General features: G+C 29.3%; 1 protein-coding gene and 1 long non-coding RNA gene across 5 annotated transcripts in view; one reads left to right on the top strand and one right to left on the bottom strand.

Annotated features, from left to right (window-relative positions):
- LOC148237834 (uncharacterized) overlaps positions 1-1,855 on the bottom strand; it is a 28,914-nt gene extending 27,059 nt beyond the window's left edge. Inside the window, exon 1 of the long non-coding RNA XR_015812643.1 lies at positions 932-1,855. This is a non-coding gene — a long non-coding RNA (uncharacterized LOC148237834). The remainder of the gene's footprint in view (positions 1-931) is intronic.
- LOC148237832 (uncharacterized) overlaps positions 1-20,305 on the top strand; it is a 444,404-nt gene that overhangs the window by 295,623 nt on the left and 128,476 nt on the right. The gene's annotated exons all lie outside the window — the stretch shown is intronic.

The following is a 20,305-nucleotide window of genomic DNA, read 5'->3' as shown; positions in this document are numbered from 1 at the left end:
CATTTTCTTCAGATCCAAGATGTGAGTTGAAAAAATTAAATCGGGACTGAGATTGTTTTTCAATAAAAGGTTTTTTACTTAAAAAGCTTTTTTTTATAAATTATTAGTGTGTCGATAGTGTTTAGTTTATTTTATTTCAAGCAAATGTAATAGTAAGCATGTACTGTATGAAAAAAGTGGTGGAATTATTTCAAGTTGTTGGGTTTTTTGATGTGTTGTTTTATGATTGCGTGGAGTTTTAAATAGGATTTTTTTAGCATATGTATATTAATAATTGAACAGTGGTACAAGTTAATATCAATATGAATATATTATTAATGTAATAAAAATAATACATATCATTAGCCCTAGGTGAAATTGGTTACTTATACTTTCAATTAAAACATATATACAAATAATAAGTAATCCTAAAAAACTTTTTCAAAAAATTACTAATTTATTAGTAGACTAGTTAAAAAAATCAAATAAAAAATGTTAATAAAAAAAATCATGTAAAAGAACACGCACCAAAAAACGTCATAATCATTTAATTTTTACAAAACATACACACAATGTAGAAATATGGCAGTCAAAGTATTAAGAATGGCTAAAAAGAAATGGTATGAAAAATTGATAGATGAAATACAAAATGATCCAAATAAGATGTGGAAATCAATAAAACAATTAATTAATCCAACTCAGAAAAACGACATAATAAAAATGGAAATTAATGGAAATATATATCAAGATCCTTATATAATGGCAGAAAAAATGAATACATATTACATTGAGAGCATAGAAGAAATTGTAAATTCAATACCAAGGATTAGTAATTTAGTACAATATAATAATAAAACATTAATTGTAAAATTTAGTAAATTTAAATCAGTATCATTAGATGAAATTCATAACATAATATGTAAATTTAAAAAAGGAACTAGTACTGATGAACTAGATATAAATATAATTAAAGAAACATGGGAAATAATAGGAACTAAATTAAATTATTTAATAAATAAAGCACTCTCCTTAGGAGAAATGCCTGAAAATTTAAAGATTGCTACTATTGTACCTATACCTAAAATAAAAAATAGTAAAAAAGTTGAAGAAATGAGACCAATCAACATGCTACCGTGTATAGAAAAAATAATAGAAGAAGTAGTAATCAAACAATTAAAGGAATTTATTACTTCTCAAAACATAATATGTGAACAACAATCGGGATTCAGAGAAAAGCATTCCACTGAAACTGCATTACAAGTAGTGATAAATGATTGGCTGTTGGCTAAGGATACAAACAAAATCATTGGAGCAGTTTTCTTGGATTTCAAGAGAGCCTTCGAAACAATAGACAGAGAAATAATGTTGAAGAAATTGGAGAGTATAGGTATAAGTGATATAGTTTTGAGATGGTTTAATAATTACTTATATAAAAGAAAACAAAAAGTTAAGATAAATAATGTATGTTCTGAAGAGAGGTTAGTGTATTATGGAGTACCACAAGGGTCTAAATTGGGACCATTGTTGTTTGTTTTATATATGAATGATATAGTTAATAACGTAAGAAAATGTAAAGTTCATCTATTTGCGGATGACACATTGATCTATTGCATGGGTGATAACATTGAAGAAGTTGTGAGTAATTTGAATGATGAATTAGGTGTGTTAGAGATATGGTTAAAGAATAATGTACTTAAATTAAATGAGAATAAAACTAAATGTATGTTTATTAATTATAAAAATGTGTTAGATGATAGTACCAAAATAGTAATAAATAACTCTAATATAGAAATAGTGGATAATATAAAATATTTAGGAGTAATTGTTGATACAAAATTAAACTTTAAAGAACATTGTAATTACATATTAAAAAAAATTAGTAGAAAAATAGGTTTATTATCTAGATTAAGAAATATATTAAGTATAAATACAAAAAAATTAATTTACAATAGTATAATATTGCCCCATTTTAATTATTGTGCAACACTATTAAATATGTTGAATAAATTAGACAAACAAATGTTGCAAAAATTACAAAATAGGGCAATGAGAGTAATCTTAAATAAAAATAGATTAACTAATTGTAAAAGTATGATTGATAGATTAGAATGGTTGAATGTTCAAGAAATATTGAGTATGAATGTTTTAGTATTTATATATAAGTTAGAAAATAATATGTTACCACACTATTTTAATAAGTATTTAATAAGAAATAAAGATGTACATAAATATAATACTAGAAATAGAGAAAATTTAAAGATAATTAAGTATAAGAAAACGAGTACGGCTAGGGGAATTATGTACGGAGGTTTTAATTTATATAATAGTCTTCCAAGAGAAATCCGAAACAGCAAAAATATAACGGGTTTTATAAATGGAATAAAAAAACACCTTCGTACATATAGAAATAAAATATTATAATATTAAGTCTTTATTATTGTATATTTTTTCTTTCTGTTATGTATTTTTTATATATTTTATATATGTTTACTAAATTTGTTAGATGTAAAGATTAGCTATTAAGCTAAATAAATTAATAAAATAAAAATAATAATAACAAACAGTAAAATTAAATCACATAGTTTGTTTTCTTTCCTGTATAGTTGACAATTATAGAGCTTCCATATTTACATTTAATGTCACTGATGTGTATCTTCGAGACTAAATTTATTTTATTTACTCCTATATATAGATTCGATCTGAAGTTTGCGAAAATTGATAAAGTTTAAAGTGATAAACCGTGTTTAAATTAGGGGTATGTTGATTTCATATTATCTACACCAAAAACAAAATTGTATAGTATATACACACACTGCCTTTTATTATGATCTATGTCACACTTTCTTATCGGTAAAAAAATTACTAAAAAATTAAGATACTATGCAAAGGAGGGTAGCGGAATATTCTAAATCTAAGTCTATAACTGCTAATGGAATCAAATAATAACCGAGAGGCGGGAGATGGTAGATCTTTAAAAGAAAATAATATTTTAAATCAATTGTACAAAATAAAAAGTGACCCTTGAGTTGTATTGAAAAAAACGACATTAATTTTGGGATTATATAATATTTGTAGCACTGTTGTGACAATATCAACTTAAAAAAGCATTGTTTTATATTCTTATTATAAAACATACTATGCATATCTCTTTTTCAATAAATACAAGATATGAAATATATTTATTATATATCTTAATAAATTTAACAGATAATAAATCAAAAATATAAGTCTTCAAATCAGTTGTTATTGTATTGTATATTATCCTTAAATCATTTTTCTGTTAATTTACCAGTTGAAATATGGTAGAAAATGAAAGCAAATGGAATCTACAAGCTGTCATTACTTCCCAATTTTTTTATATTAAAATCATTGACAAATTATGATGTACTCTAATTTTTTTTAATTTATAAAATATAATTAAAAATCATATATTCTAATTTATATTTTAAAACTAGTAATTATTCGTCTTCTGCATTAATTTCTATTCCTACAAGTTTACATCCTCAAAGAGCAAAGACACGGTCGTTAATGTTAACCGCACGAAAATAGCGTTGTTTTATCCACTTCATTTTATTTTTACCCCAGCAAGAAAGAAGCTCGAGGCAGTTTCTCTTTTCCTCGACTTCTTTCTTCAAGTCCAGGTGATTTGTGAAATCAACGACCACGGCAATATTACTTGGCACTTAATCTCGCCGAGACCGAACCGAAGAAAAGAAAAGGACAGGAGGAAGGAAGCGAAGTGCGGTTGGCCAACATTGAGAAATATAATTTAGAATGTTTGCCCTTTATTGTTTGTTCCTTTTTGTTGGATAAAAAAAGACCTAGAGGGAGAAAATAGAACTATTAGCGGGATGCTGCAAGTGATTTCCAACGCTCGTCCGCCTTATTTATGTTTTGGGAGCTCATTAATAATCTGCTTACGATGTGTGCGCTGTGTGTACTCATATTCTAAAGGGTGATCAACTAAGCTCATTTACATTTTTATATACAATTTTTTTAGACATAGATAAGTGCAAAACATTTGGAAAATATGGGTAGATATATGTAGTTAAAAATACATCTTTTTGGCAGTATATTTCTTTTTGAATTGCATCTAATATACAATTGATTTTTTTTAAGTTAGCGATGTTGCTCCTTATTTTTAATTCTTAAAGGCTAATTGGTTCTATACAAGAATACGCCATTTGCAATAATTAAAAGCACATTGGTTGTGTAAAACATTTATTATGTTTTAGACATATATTGTAAGTGTACTCGCAAAGATATTTAAATTCAGTAACAACAACTTTGAACTGTGTACGTACCACATTCAAAGTCTTTAAAATATATTGTTAGTTTAATTGACGAATAATATAATAAGCTTTAAATAAACACTTAGTAGTATCGATCAGTTTACTATTTTTTATGATATAATACATTATTATGGCAAAGCCTTTAATTTAGCCAAGTAACCTTTAAAAAAATATTAATTTAAATTCTCTAGTGACAAGTTGTTACAGGCAACCCGTTTATATAATATAATATAAATATATTATTAAATTAGTAAGTAAATCGATATTTAATTATTACAATCCACCATATTGTATACAACTTAATCATGTTAACATTGAATTGAAAGGCCACAGGTTTCTCAATCGAATCCCGCCATTAACATTTCCCTAGAATATCAACGCCTGAACAGCATAACATTCGATAAAGAAATAACTATCGGATTAAATGTAAATTACCGACAGTCGTCAATATGTAAATGGCGTTAACCGCGTATAGTGCGCTTCGGTAAAACGATATAGGCGCCTGTCTAAATCTAATTTTAACGTTACCTATGTATATACGTATATATATAATAGTACCTGGGTATTTTGTATGCATATTATATTAACCGATGAACTCGGGGTGCTATAAATTGAAATTTGAATTTCACTAAATACACGCCACGTATCGTATTTCTGGCATTTGCTGAGCTACGCTTGGAAAATTTATCAAGAACGACGAATATAATTTGACTAGACTTTTATAGTTATTCATTAATTTATTTTAATTTAGAAAATGTGTTATGATGGCAATGTGACACATCTAAGCCGTTGGAGGTATTTATTGACGTAATGAGTTACTTTATTTTGCTTTCAATATATGTAAAGGTGTTTATTTTAAAGGTTTGCTTTTAAGAATGTCAACACTTTTCCAGTAACAGTCAATTTGATAGCTGACAGCTGATTTGCTCTCATTTTGGTTTGCCATATCACCGTGAATAGACTTACGCCAGAACAACGCTTACAAATTGTGCAAATTTATTTTGAAAATCGTGGTTCAGTTAGCGAAACTTACTGTACGCCACCTCCATTTTACGGCCGACATAAACGAGTAAGTAATTTGAATAAACAAGGATTGTTTTCGTACCATGCATACTTTAATTGATAATACGCATCCGCAGAGACGTCGTACAGTGCGCACCGAAGAAGTTGTTTCTGCTGTGGAGCGTAGTATTAAAAAGGACCCGAATGAGTCGATTCGTCATCATGCACAGCAATTGGGGCGGTGTCCATCCACTTTCTTGCGAAAAGGTCTTGGTTTACGAACTCATAAGATTCAGCTCGTGCAAGAATTGAAACCACTTGACCATCGTGTGCATCGTACTTTCGGTGAATGAGCCGAAAACGAGATTACTCTTGATCCTCATTTTCATCACAAAATTTTGTTCAACGTTGAGGCTCATTTTTGGTTAAATAGCTATGTCAACAAGCAAATTTGCAATATTTGGAGCTAAGAAAATCCACAAGCCATTATTGAGACACCGTTACATCCACAAAAAGTCACTGCTTTATGGGCTGGTGGAATCATTGGTCCATATTTTTACAAAAATGATGCTGGCCAGAATGTATTAGTCAATGGAGAGCGCTGTAGATTCATGATTACTGACTTTTTCGTTCGCCATTTGTATGGCAATAATGTGGAAGGCAGCGCAACATAAAAATAATTTTTATATGGACTTATTTTGCTTAGCTACTCTGTGCATATCTATAACATATCATACTACAATATATGTATATTTCTGATTAAATAAGTTTGAGCTTATATAAAAATACAAAAACATTCAGACATCTCAAAAATTCAGTTCTTTAAATATACTTTAAATTATTTTTTATTTAGCACTACTATTAAGCATCTGAAATTTAGTATTTCATAATGTAAAATAATTTAATAAATTATGTATTCTAGATATTAAATTGTTAATAGCTTATTTGATTCTATAATTAAAGTATTCTCGTAAATTTAATTACATATCTCTTTAACATGCTTTAGTAACGACGGTTTAAACATTAGAATTATTAACCATTTTGTTAAAAAGACAGCTGTTATTTCTAATATTATAATAATATAATAAAACTGTAATAATAAATAGAATATTTTCCAATACTTTAAAACAGCAAATAATGATTTGTTTAACCTACTTTCAATAAGGAATGCACAGGAGAATAGCGATGGGATAATTTGAGGGCTCTTGTTCCAAATTCGTAGAAGTCTAATTGAGAGATAATCTATTATACTAAATGCGGTTAATAGCGGTATTTGAACTCACAATTCCTAATTAAATTTCTAATCACAAACACGCCTATATTTTTTCTTTAAATTAATTATAACACTAAAATATAGAATGTGTTCCTTAATTTATTATAAGATAAAGGTATATAACTAAAAAAATAAATAAATTATAGCATAAGATATTGCTATTGTTTATTTTAATTAAAAAGTTATGTGATAAACTGTTTAACAAAATATTGCTAACTAAATACTAATGATAATTTTAAATTTTAAGCTAGTTTATGTGATCATTATATTATTAAAATCTTTTCCATGAAAATAAAATTTTAATTTAACCTGAAATTTATTAAGTAATACGTTATTTAGTAAATGTACTAAACAACTGTTCCTGTTACATGGTAACTAAAATAAGAGTAATATTTTAAATAAAAAAAATTTTTTACAAGTTACTGGATTTAATTTAAAAAATACTATTATTTTTTAACATTATCCCGTTTTGGTTTCTTAATTAATGATTTTTTCGAAATTATAGTTTAAGCTAAATACTAAATGTCATCACTTGTATATTTTTGTAAATATATAAAAATAAATAAATATTTAGCAGTGTCTTTAATTTTATTTAATAAATACTTTTTCTTAATATAAATTACATTTCACGCAAAAATAAATTAGTTGAGGTAAGCCATCATTCAAAGGTCCAAAGTTACGAAAGGTCATTTTTTAAAACGAAAGGTCACCTTACAAACAAGTTGCTCTATTTTCAGAATACGAGAGGGGAACATCGCGTTCAAATTTACCGAATGATAAATTACTTTACTAATAGAATAACGCCCGATACGCCAGTTACAAACTTGCCAGTCTCGCTATGGTGCATTTATCTATTCATGATGATCTAATTTCAGAATAGAGGGCAATTGAAATAAGGGAGTTGCGATGTATGTAATATACTCACTATGTTATTTAATTAACTGTACGTATACAATTTATTAAGATATTTTGATATGTAATTTTGACTTTTTTTATGCTCTCAGTTTTATTGCATACATTTTGTGTAAACTCTACGTGAAGATTTATTAGCACAAAGAGAAGTTAACTCTGCATAAGATTTATACGCTGCTGAATCGCTAGAATGCAAGAACATTTAAGAGTGTGCTTAACGATAACGACTTTCGATTAACGTGCTCTAAATTGTCTTTGTTAGCAAATAGAAAAACGTGTTATTCCACCTGAAAACGAGTTCATTTTTCTGAACGATTTAATGGCTGAGTTTGCGGACTGAGCTCATAAATCGTTTAATGTGTTTATTTATATTTATTTCACACGTAACATTGTTAGAATCGATTGTAGTGCTGGTTTATCGTCAAATTCTAGAGAGGCATAACGTTCCACCAAATTGATAGTAATGTATTATTCTGACTCGAGTCTGCGAAATTCTACAATACATAGAAACAATTTATGATTTAGACAGTCTTTGTGTATCGAAAGATTTAGTATGTATGTGATTATTTATATATTTATGTTACTAGCTTTTCTTTCATCTAAACTTTTTGGCTGTCAACCCATAAACCATAAGCCATATGATATAGATTTCTATAAATTAATCTCACATAAAAAAATCTAAGTGCTAAGACCTCAAGATTCAAATAACGCCAGAAAAATATTTATAGTTTACTTACTTACAAGCTATGAATGTAATAAGATCTGCTTTGTTGTACAAACAAATACAAAAATAATACAATGGAGTACGTGTTTAAAACTGAAACCAGTTATTCGCTTATACCATAATATAAAGACAAACTTGATATAATAAAATTCTAAAATGAACAATAACTTTTGACTATGTTTCCGTCGTTTAATATGAGACTGCAGAATAGTTTTCAAGGAATGAGTGCACACAAGGCCGAGCCACATAGCTTGCCTTGTTCTATTATATTTCGACGGCAATATTCGCAGTCGTGGATGTTCTACAGACGGTACGGATTCTGCAAAAAGGAAATTTCTGCGGAATATCTGCGCTCAGACAATAACTCGCATCCCGCGGGGCCGATCTAATGCGTTTTCATTTAAAGGGAAAACAGGAAACTCCGGAAAGCTTATTACTCGTTTTTGCCGATTCTGCAATGAAAACCGCGGCACCGCCTTGCCTCTGCTCTTGAATTCGTAATTAATACACACTGACGGCAGCCAGCTATCTCTGGATGCTTTTAATTTAAGTGCAATATACTCCTTTTTGCTACTTGTTTTTTTCATTATGAAAATATTTATTGTAGGTATGCATAATAGAAAGCTCTTTTCTTGAGTGCTTAGCTACACGCTATGCATTTGGATAATTAGCTTTGAAGCATGCTTTATTAAAATGCATTAACGCAGGCACTCATTCATTCAGTGCATTATATAATGTAAGGTACTTCTAACACCTTTTAGACATAATGACATTAAAAAAACTCATCCTTTCAGCAAACATGTATATTGCTGTTGTTAAATAATCTTATACACCCATACCTCGCTATACGGCCGCTCTTTATACGGCATTTCGCTATAACGGCCCTCTCCAATTAAGGCACGTTTTTGATTTACGGCCTAAAATGTTTCGCTATAACGGCAAAAAAACTTTTTTTCGATGTCGATTTTTTAAAAAATTTAAAAATAGATTTAATTTGCATAATTTTAAAATGAAAGGGGAAGTAGCTAGCGCCCAACATCCCAACATTTTAAAGGGAATTATTGAAAAAGGTGGTCATAAACCTGAACAAGTGTTTAACGTAGACGAAACAGGGCTTTATTGGAAGCGAATGCCTGATTGCACGTACATTTCAAAAACCGAAAAATCTGCGCCTGGTTATAAGGTGTCTAAAGAACGATTAACTTTGCTACTTGGTGCAAATGCCGGGGGTGATTTTAAGCTAAAACCACTTTTAATATATTTGTCCGAAAATCCAAGGCCTCTTAATGGACTAAATAAAAATCAATTACCCGTCATATGGAGATCCAACAAGAAAGCTTGGATGACTAAAGCTACTTTAGAGGATTGGTTCAAAAATCACTTTTGCACAGAAGTGAAAAAATATTTGCGAGACAATAACTTAAGCAACAAGGCTTTGCTAATTTTGGATAATGCACCAGGGCATCCTACTAATTTATCCGAGCTATCTGAAGATGTCATGATTGAGTACCTTCCGAAAAATACAACAGCTCTGATCCAACCAATGGATCAGGGTGCAATAGCCACTTTTAAGGCGACAACTTATAAGGGAAACCGATGGTAAATCTTCAATTAAAACATTTTGGAAAAACTATAACATCAAGGATGCTGTTGACAGCATCAGTGAATCATGGAAGGAATTAAAATTAACAACAATGAACCGTGTTTGGAAAAAAATATGGTAAGAATGTGCAAAAGTACTGATGCAGAAGTTAATTGCCTTCCTGAAATTAGGCAAAACATTTTGGATCTAGCACATGATCTCGGCTTTGAAGGTTTGAACGAACGTGATGTGCTTGATCTACTTGAAGCTGGTAGGGAACCCCTTTCATATAAGGAACTCATTCAGTTGCAAGCAGAACCGGCATTTGATGAAGAGACAGAGCCTGTTGTATCCAAACAGCTAACATCAAAAAAATTGTCAAAAGCTTTTTTCCTATTTCGAACAAGGAATAAACATCTTCCTTGAAAACGATCCTGATATCAAACGTAAAGCTAAAGTTTCTCGAGGAATTAACTCAGCCATTAGCTGTTATTAATCACTGAAGAACGAAATAGACAAAAAGGCAAGACAAACAACGCTGGACAAGTTTTTTAGCCAGGCCCATCCTTACCAGCGAAAAATGATGACGACAGTGATCTGCAGATCACCATTTCTTCATCGTCTTCAGATTAAAGCTATTTTTTTAAAAATATGTATGTATTCATACACATATTTTATGTAACATGAAGTTGTTTAATTTTTGTTTATGGATTATTGTTGGTTTTTGGAGTCTGTTATTATTTCATGTACAAATGTATGTACTTGTTATGTATGTATTTTTGATTTAAAAGAAATAAAAAGATAAAATGCATTTTAAATGATAAACCATGTTACATATTTAACAAATTTGGAACCGATCCCATTGAATTTGTATTAGAATAATTGATTCGTTATACGGCTTTTCGCTTTGCGGCCAAGTTTCGTGGAACGTATCTAGGCCGTAAAGCGAGGTATTGGTGTATATGTATATATAATATATATATTTCATCATGTATCAAAATCGTCGTTTAATATTTTGCCAAATTGAGTTACCGTAAAATTGGGTATTATTATAGATAAATTTATATTAATTAAAGGGTAAATATTTTTTTATATAGCCAGTATTTAATTTTAGTATAATAAAATCCATACCGTTTAACATAACCATATACACTTAATTAGCAGTACAAAAGTAAATTATTACTGCTATAAAAACTATTTTTGGAAAAGTGACAACACATCTTATTAAAATATGAATTCATATTGTTTCTAAATGAACACACTGACTGTTTGATATTATAACATTGTCTCGATGTTTTTATCGAAAATAGATTTAACCCCCATCAAAAATGATCACGAAGCGATTCAATCATTTAAATGGTATTTTCGGAACATCTGTATTCGAAACGAGAATCGAACATGCATTATTCAATAGTTCTTTAAGCAAACCGTCCTAAATATCGGCGGTATATTTTTGGGGAATATTAGTCTTGTTTCAAGCCTTCATAAAAGATCCACAATTTACATATACACGATGTATTAACCTATACTGATACAATATAATTCGTTTAATACGTAAATTGTAAATGCTCAAATTCATTCTGTATTTGCGGGCTAGACAAACATTCTTTTGGTATTACCCGTTTCTCTTTATTATTGCCCTTCGCTCACTATCCGACTTAATATCGTGAGCCCTAACCGTGACACTTTCGGGATGCGATGATCCCTTGAGCGCAAATGTGCTGTCAACGCAAGACGTATTGAGTTTTAGCCGTTTGGACATGAATCTTCTACTCACCTGAGGAACGACATGATTAATTGCTAGTGTGTTCTACACATTACACCACGCAGAGCATAGTTAGCAAGTTGAATATATTTTTATAAATTAACATAACTATTTTAAATATTATTCTTGTGTCATACTAATAAGTGTCAACATTGGATTATTATATTATATTATATGTAACAGTGTATTTTTTTAATGTAAGCTCTTAAGTACTGTGATTTTTCAATATATACTATACGTTCTAAAAAAACATCTATCTTATCGAATGAATATGATGTTAAGTTTGAATCGGAAAATCGCAATTTTATTTGGTTTTATTTTTGCTGCGTGAATAGGGCTAGCTGACCTTTATCTAGACGTCACATATATTGGCTGATCCATCTCTCGAGCAAATAATCCCACCATATATTTTGTAAAAATAAATAAAAATTTCATCCACTAAAATTTTTGAAATGTTGAAAAAAAATGTTCTATATAACACATATTTTATAGAAAGCTTTCTCTTAAAATAGTTTTGTTAATACATATAACTTAAACAGGATTTAAAAGACAAACTTTGGAGTAAATTTTTAATATTAAATTTACTAATATATGGTGAAATATAATATTCATTCAGTTTAAGCTTAAAACATATATGTATAATATTTATTTAAACAATAACACTCCCTTTTTTCCCCAAGAGTATTTGTCATTTACATCAAATAAGTAATTATTTAAAAACAGCGATATTAACATTGGTTTGGGGTTTAAAAATATTTTTTTAAGAATTTTCCATGAAGTAAAAAATGTTTTTAATATATACAGCAAATCGTTTTTGCAAAAACAGGGACATACAATTACCATTATAATTTAAAGCTTAAAATCATTCGTATTACACTATGGCGGATACTAAGTGATGTTTATTATTTGGTTCAAATGGAACTTCAAAGTTTAAGAGATTTTTTAATGAGATAATTTTAGATAACAAGTGTTTGTAAATAAGGCTTGAGAAATCGAACTGATAACGTCACTCGTAATTCATGTTATATGAATTACGAGTGACGTTAAAAGATTACATATTTGTAAAAATAACAGTGAGGGTTTTACTTAAAAGTTATTATATTTGTATATAAAATATTATATAACTAAAAATTTTAAACATATAAGTGACTAGCCCTTTCCCTGTACATATAACTATAATATCATATATACAGTGACTAATATTTTATTTCCCAGTTCCTTGGCATAAAGCCATTTACCTGGTTATCGATTTCTTCCTTCCTTCCCTCACTTTTTTTTATCAGGGAAAGAAAAAGAAAAATAAAAAGAGAAAAAAAAACATTATTTTTTCCCCTTATATTATTTATTTAATAATTATTTGTTCATATTGCCGTTAGAATTTAACTAGTAGTTTTTATATAAGTTGTTTATTAACGGATTCAAGTATATATGCATTAATATAATAAATATATATGCATTTAATTACAGTTACAAATATTTATTTTAATTTAAAAATATATCGTTTAATTTGAATTAAAATATAAACTGTGGGTGTTTAAACCATCTAGGTCAGTGTTTTAAAACCTTTTTGTGAGTAAGGAAACCAAAAGCCGACTTGATTTCGAGTAATCATTAAAAACTATTTCAAAGCAATTTTGATATATATAGATACAAATCTACTCATGAGATATTTAATAAATATATACGTACAAAATATGAACATATGTGGTTGAAAATTGTAAAAATACATGTATAGATATTTTATTATATTCACTGTTGAATCTATTGTAGAAAATTTATCAAATTTTAACTACAAAATGCGGTCATACATATTTGTTAGATCTTCTTCTTCCTTGATATTAAAATATCCGGTGACGAAAGGCATTTCAATAAATGGATTTCTAAGCCAGTTTAAGTTGTCGATACTTCCTAATATGGTATTCTACAACTGATAAATGATCTAATAAAAACAGGAATGGCTTTTTCATATGTTGGCAAATTAAAATTTTAATTCACTAAACGGTTTTTTCACATGGAGATTTTGAGCTTAAATAAAAATGTTTATCAATCAAACTTAGCTAATTAATATCTTTACGTGTTTGCGTGCTTTTGTCCAACTAATTAAAATGCTGAAATATATCTGATAGATCCGTATTTAAATTTTAAAAATAACATTCAGATATCATACAATTTATTATTTTTCGCGCACGAAACCTCGGTTGGGAAACACTAGTTTACAATAAAAAAATAATAGATCACTTAAATAACGGAAAAAAATTATCACACACTATAAAAGTGCCATTACCGTTACGAAAAATAAGACCTCACACATTCTATAAAAAAAAGAGATATGTATACCACAAAAGACCAGCGTTAACGAAGGACATATTGCACGGAAAACAATCCTTCCAGCTAATCACGTATTATTACTGATGATAAAAACAACCCTTTTTATGATAAGACGCGCAACAGAGACAATTCGTTTGACCCTACGTCTATTACCATTGTTCTTTAAACTCCTTGGTTTCCGATCCGCAAAGTAGTCAGCTTAACTGTTTTCTTAACTGTTGTAAGGCGTGAACACATATTGAGGGTGCGTTCAATTTGTTCATAAAAATCTTCATTTGAATTTTTTTAAAACCGTCTCGAAAGATCAATATAATTTATTAAAATCATACTAATAGTTAGACTTATAAATTGCAATTTTTTACGTGGAAAATATAATGTATAATTAAAATACAAAAATAATATTGAAATTTTCAGAAGCAAAAAAAATGATATTCTCTAAAATAATTCATAAGCATGCAAACAGTACGTTACAATAAAATTGAATTACAAATGTGTCGAAAAATACAAATCGCAATCTCCGTTTGTCAACAAGGGAATATAAATCGTAACGAGATATCTTGCGCCGACGTAAAATTTTGAACACCCATACATGGGCGCACGCACGTGTCGGGTGGGGTGAGGTGACGGCTCGCCCACCTACACGCAGTCCTTTGTGTATACACTTTTGTTAATATTGCATCCCTATTGTGTCATCGTTTCTCCGTGATTTAATTTCGTATTCCACAAGAGCGACGGGGGCAAAACCAATAAGCGATTTTCGCGAAAAGTGAAAACCTCCGAGGGTGGTTAGAGTTTTCCGCGGAGTGTCTGTCACTCTTCCACCATTTATCACTCGGCTTCGTCTCTTCTCAGTCTATGTGAATAGAATCAGTCATATGCCTGAGGATAATGTGCGTATTACGCCGATAGATGATGACAAAAGAGACGATCGTTTGTGTGTGTGTAGATTGGCCTAAAGAATTCATCCTTAGTATAATATAGATTTTCTTAATATATAATAATATTAAAAATGTGAAGATAGTACATGAAATATGTTTTAATAAGACAGTGATTCTTAGAATCAGTTTATTGATTCAAATGGCACAGTTGTCTAGAGCCTGCTCTCTTTTTCGGCAACCAACGAGAACATATTTTAAGATTGCCCCTTTAATAGATATTTTCTATATTGAAATTTATTACTCATATAACTTTATTCGTCAATAAAGTTAACAAATATGAGGTTATAATAGTTAAGTTTAGTAGCACTAAAGATATTCCAATGAAGATTTTATATTAATCACAAGCAACTCGATATGTTCCAAATTGAAACAATTATGGTTGCAAAGAAAAATAATTTAATCAAAGATAAATTTATAAACCTTTCATTAAAGACGAAAAAATACATAAAAACTAGTAAATATTCCATTCAAACTATCTTGATGAAAATAATATTTTAATGAAGTCAATTGCATTTAGTATAAATGCGTAGGTAGTGGTTTTAAAGTGATAATTATTAACACAACTCGTTAAATTTTGTACGCCACTATAAAATTCTGTTTTAAAAATTAGTTGTAAAGTGACATATCAACTGTAAAGGCCAAAATGTTCCAAGCGTACATCTACAGGAAAAATACAGTTTTACTGATATTGACCAGTGGAATTATAAATAAATTGTTTGATTAAAATATAACTTCACTTTAACAGTTGCGAAACGTCTATTTTCAGTTTAAACTCAAATATATATAATCTAATGATAGTTCTAAAACTAATTATAGTTTTGGATTTTCGCATCTGTCAAAGAGTTTTATAGCCATTTTAGAACGGCACAATTCAAACCTCTTAAAATACATCTTGATTAAAAAATCTAATTTTTTAGACTTGCCACACTGCTAATTTACTAATGAATAAGCGAGTTTGTATAAATTAGTGTATTTGTGTATTACACCCAACACAACCAACGTGATGGACAAATCTTATACTGAATGTATATAGATGCAAATAGACAATAATTCGTTCCTACAATAAGTACAAATAACCGCATCTATATTTTAAATGACTCAGGTTGACCAAATTTAATTTGCCTCTCTCAGTTTATTGATTATGAAAATTTACAAAAACTACTTGCATGAATATTTAAAAATAAATTGGATCTTAATTTTATTTAAGTTTATTAAAGCAGACCGACATTTGTTACTCTACTAAGCTAGTAGTTGAACAAGGGAGTGATATGCCCCATACATAGGAAGAGCGATCCTTTGCTGTTTGAAAACTATTTACTCTGATAAACATAGCATACGTGCTGCATAGCATATACTACATTGTATGAGACTATCAATGTGGATCTGTGAGGGAGCGCTTCATAGTGGATCAAATAAACTTCGAAAAAGTATATGAGTTCAACTTGGACACTATCAAAGCAGCTTACGACAGCGTGTATAGAGGAAAACCATATTAAGCAATACAATTTTAACTGCAATTCTATGCAAACACGTCAACCTTGTCTAAATCTGCTTACAAAAATAACCTTCGTTTGATTTTTATACGACAATGCGATGATCTTGCATGCCTATTTTTTAATATTGCCCTTCAAAATCTCAACAATAGGTACTATTTACACAAATCCGATGCAATTACATATTATATTAACCAAAATTGCCATCTTTGAAGGTATTCCATGACTGCTTTGTGAAAACAATAAAAGCAATTAATATTTCGATGATGACAAAAATAAGTTTACATCAAGACATTTTCAATAACTATTTTAGTAAATAATTCCGACATACTTTAATTATAAAAAAGTCGTTTTATTAAATTAAATTTATTATTTAAATGTTAGGACCAACTTCTAAAATAATTTCCATTACCAACACAGTCTTCGATTTTTACTTTCAATTATGCAAAAATTTATAGTTAAAAAGTCGATTTAATTGTATTTTTTAAGGCTTGGTACTCGAGACCAAAAATCCGGGTCTTGCCACAATCATTACTTGCTACTAAAACTAATTATGGTGGTCAACCAGTGGCGAAATCATATATATAATCGAAATAATAAATTATATTCTTGTTTATGTGGCGGTATTTTTATAATTTAATAATATTTAGATTCTTAGACATATGTTTTAGCACGAGATTTTATGTGACATATTAAAATGCGGGCGACCGCAAGTAGCTTCGCGGTCAACTAGTCGATCGCAAAAATGATATTTTGAGAGCACTGATTACAAAATAACAAATGTCTAATAAATTTGCACTTCAAATCAATGAAACAACTTCGAATTTGCACTTCAAATCAATAAAAAAATAAATATTTTGCAATAGACTTTTAGAGAGAAGTACTGGCGAGGAAATTTTCTGAATTACAGATAATTTATTTAATTGATATTTAATACAATGATGCCGTTTCAACAATAATAGGCATTACAAAATATTTTTCCCCGCGTGTAAAATGACAATAACAGTTACGCAATATTGCATAGATCAGCATTTATGATCAAGAACAATTGCAAACAATTAATACCAAAAGAGCAGAGGACCCAGATTGGATCATTGTAGTGCTTCAGATTGACCAAAATATGCATCGTAGCGATAAGACCGTTGGAAAAATAGAAGTTGCTTAACTTTCAAAGAAGTAGTTACAATGCTTTTTGAGTGTTGGTTTAGACTACATCGATCTGAATTTTAAAATCGAGGGATTTTGTCACCGTCTTCGAAAGGCAAAAGAGGTTAGTGAATGTGGAAGGATTTATTGTTTTTTACAAAAGTATTTAATTGACTATCCCGACGCAAGCTTTGCTACTTTAGCCAAAAGAATGTGATACAAATAGGATCTTTAAAAATGTATCAAGGGACCTCTAATAACATAATTAGAAACAATCCATTAATTGTAAATAAAATTAAGCTTTTTTGCAAAATAAATTTAATCACTATTATTACACAATTAATACGAGGCAAAATAATTCACTTTAAAATTACTTTATAACCAATTCAGAAAAATTACCAGAAGCACTATCTTAAAAATTTCAAATTTTAATCAATTTTTAAAATTGAAAAACGATGTTCACTAAAATTGAATTTTGCCGAAGTTTAATTTTACTACCAAATTTGTGGATTTTATTTATATTTTTTAATAATTCATAACTAATAAAATAAATTCTAAGAGGCTGTATATTCCTCGCAATAAATACTAGAAAATATATATTTTTCTGTTTATATTTAAATGATACGCTTACAAACATGCTAGTTACTTTTGGACCTACCGGTACACACACCGAGAGTCGTTTGCCACAGTAAAAAAAGCTTTAGAGATAACGAACGGGTGAATATTAAATTGACATTTAGCAATGTGTGACGTGAATGCACGCCAGGCTGTGTAATTTGGCATTGTGGTGTATTCGGTATGTGTATATATATATATACATATCGAACTACTGACATGTATAGAAATCTAGAGCAAAGCTTGCAGAAAGATGATGATGTGAAATAAATTATGTTCGTATAAAGAAAAGATAAGTGAAAAACAACCTCAAATTGACGCCTGTTTCAAGTTAATTTTAATGATAGCAACTACATAATAAATATATGTATTACTTTCAATTAAAATCCATATCTTTTCTATTTTATACCGCATAATTTAATTTGTGCACTTGACAGAAAAATCTCCATAATATTCACGCATTAAAATTTTTTTTTTGTACTCTAAAATTAGATCGGACACGAAAATAAATTCGACACTTTGCGCCGTTTTGGGGTGCGAGTCAAGATCCTCGAAACGGAATGGATATTGCCGTAAGATAAGACCCTCGTTTTGACTTGCCCCTGCCTAATTAGACCCAATTCTCTTTTATTTTTCTCTGTTTGCCGTTTTGCACTCTTATGGAGCTAAAGAGGGCCCCCGTGTAATTAAATTGGACCCAATGTTAAAATCCGACCGACGGAAAGGGCCCCCTGGGTCGGAGCTGTTCCACCTGCACTGTCACAATATAATCTTACCTGTCATATTTTCGTTTGCCAGCACTTTTCCTTTGCCGAGTTCCCTAATTTTGTTCGAAACGAGCGATAAAAAGATAAACATAGTATCCCTGAAGTATGTATTATTTTATAGAAATTCTGCTAAATTTTAACAACAAATTGCAAAAGTTCGATTACGATATATAATAAAAAATATTAAAAAATATAATAATATACATATGTTTAGATATATTTTTTGTAACAATATATTTTCGTAGAACTTGTTTAACTTTTTGTTCGTCCACGGAAGAATTGCCAAACGTAATCCCTATATAACTTCATCATTCAAAGGAAAATACGTAACGAAATTTATAACGTATTAAAGTACCTAAAAGTTTTTGAAAAGCTTTAAAAATATATGCATATTTTTTACTTTCAACTTTTTCACATAAACCTAAATACGTAGTAAAAGCTGCCACGACAGCCACCCGCATAATATGATCGCATTTTACCTCTAATTATATTTTATATATCTACACTCGTTTTATACACTATGGCATACGGTTTTGTTACCTTACCCATGTGTAACATAACGTTAGTTAATTTTAAAATTAAATATATATTCGTACAAATACACATATTATATAAATTGAAAAACAGCATACACACATATAAAAATAAAAAAATGTATATACATACATACACGCATATTATATATAAAATTCAGCAATACAAAAATGATCATTTATATCACAAATTAAATCACTTATAATTCGTTTATTTTAACAGAGTCACTTTGAGGTTTATTTATTTTCTCATTATTCATAATTAAAAAAGATCAACTTTTAGTGTACGCCCCATTAACTTTTCTAAAGTACAAAATGCGCATATATGTTCGATTTATTCATCATTACTCTTCTTTATATTTTAAACAAAATCAGAAGGATTAGAAATAATACTTTATTGAAATAGCGCAATCGGACCAATGAAATACCGTTGTGAAATACGAGATAAGCCTCAAAGTAAATCTGTTAAAAGAAACGAAGTATAGTTACGATTTACGAAGCAATTAAAGACAAACGTGTGTGCAATCGGTAGTAAGGAATTCACAACAAATGTGTATTTTATTATAGCGACTGTCACATAGATGACAGCAAAGTGAGGGTTTTGACAAAATGGCCTATATTTTGCTATTATTTCGACACGTATCCCATGTGAAGAAATTATCAGCAACGTGAAAGCAGGCATAAAACGCCCAAAGCCAGAGAACAACGAGTAAATTAAGCAAGACAGCTGCAAAATCCTTCGTAAAGCGAAACCAAGTCCCAAAATCAGCAAAGCAAAAAACTGATATCGTTAGAATTAAAAAAATATAACATCATCGTACTGCCAGCTGACAAGGGAAACACAACGGTGATATTGAACAGATGCGACTACGAAGATAAGATTATTCTTCACGATAAAGTCTATAAAACCAAAAAAATGCTAAATAAAACACCCTTCTTTAGAACCATATATATAT

The sequence above is a fragment of the Plectrocnemia conspersa genome, unplaced genomic scaffold (genome assembly GCF_051122295.1).
Source record: "Plectrocnemia conspersa isolate PC_06_02 unplaced genomic scaffold, ASM5112229v1 ptg000002l, whole genome shotgun sequence".
Taxonomy (NCBI): domain Eukaryota; kingdom Metazoa; phylum Arthropoda; class Insecta; order Trichoptera; family Polycentropodidae; genus Plectrocnemia; species Plectrocnemia conspersa.
Note: the sequence above shows the minus strand (reverse complement) of the source record. Positions and strands in the feature narration are given on the sequence as shown.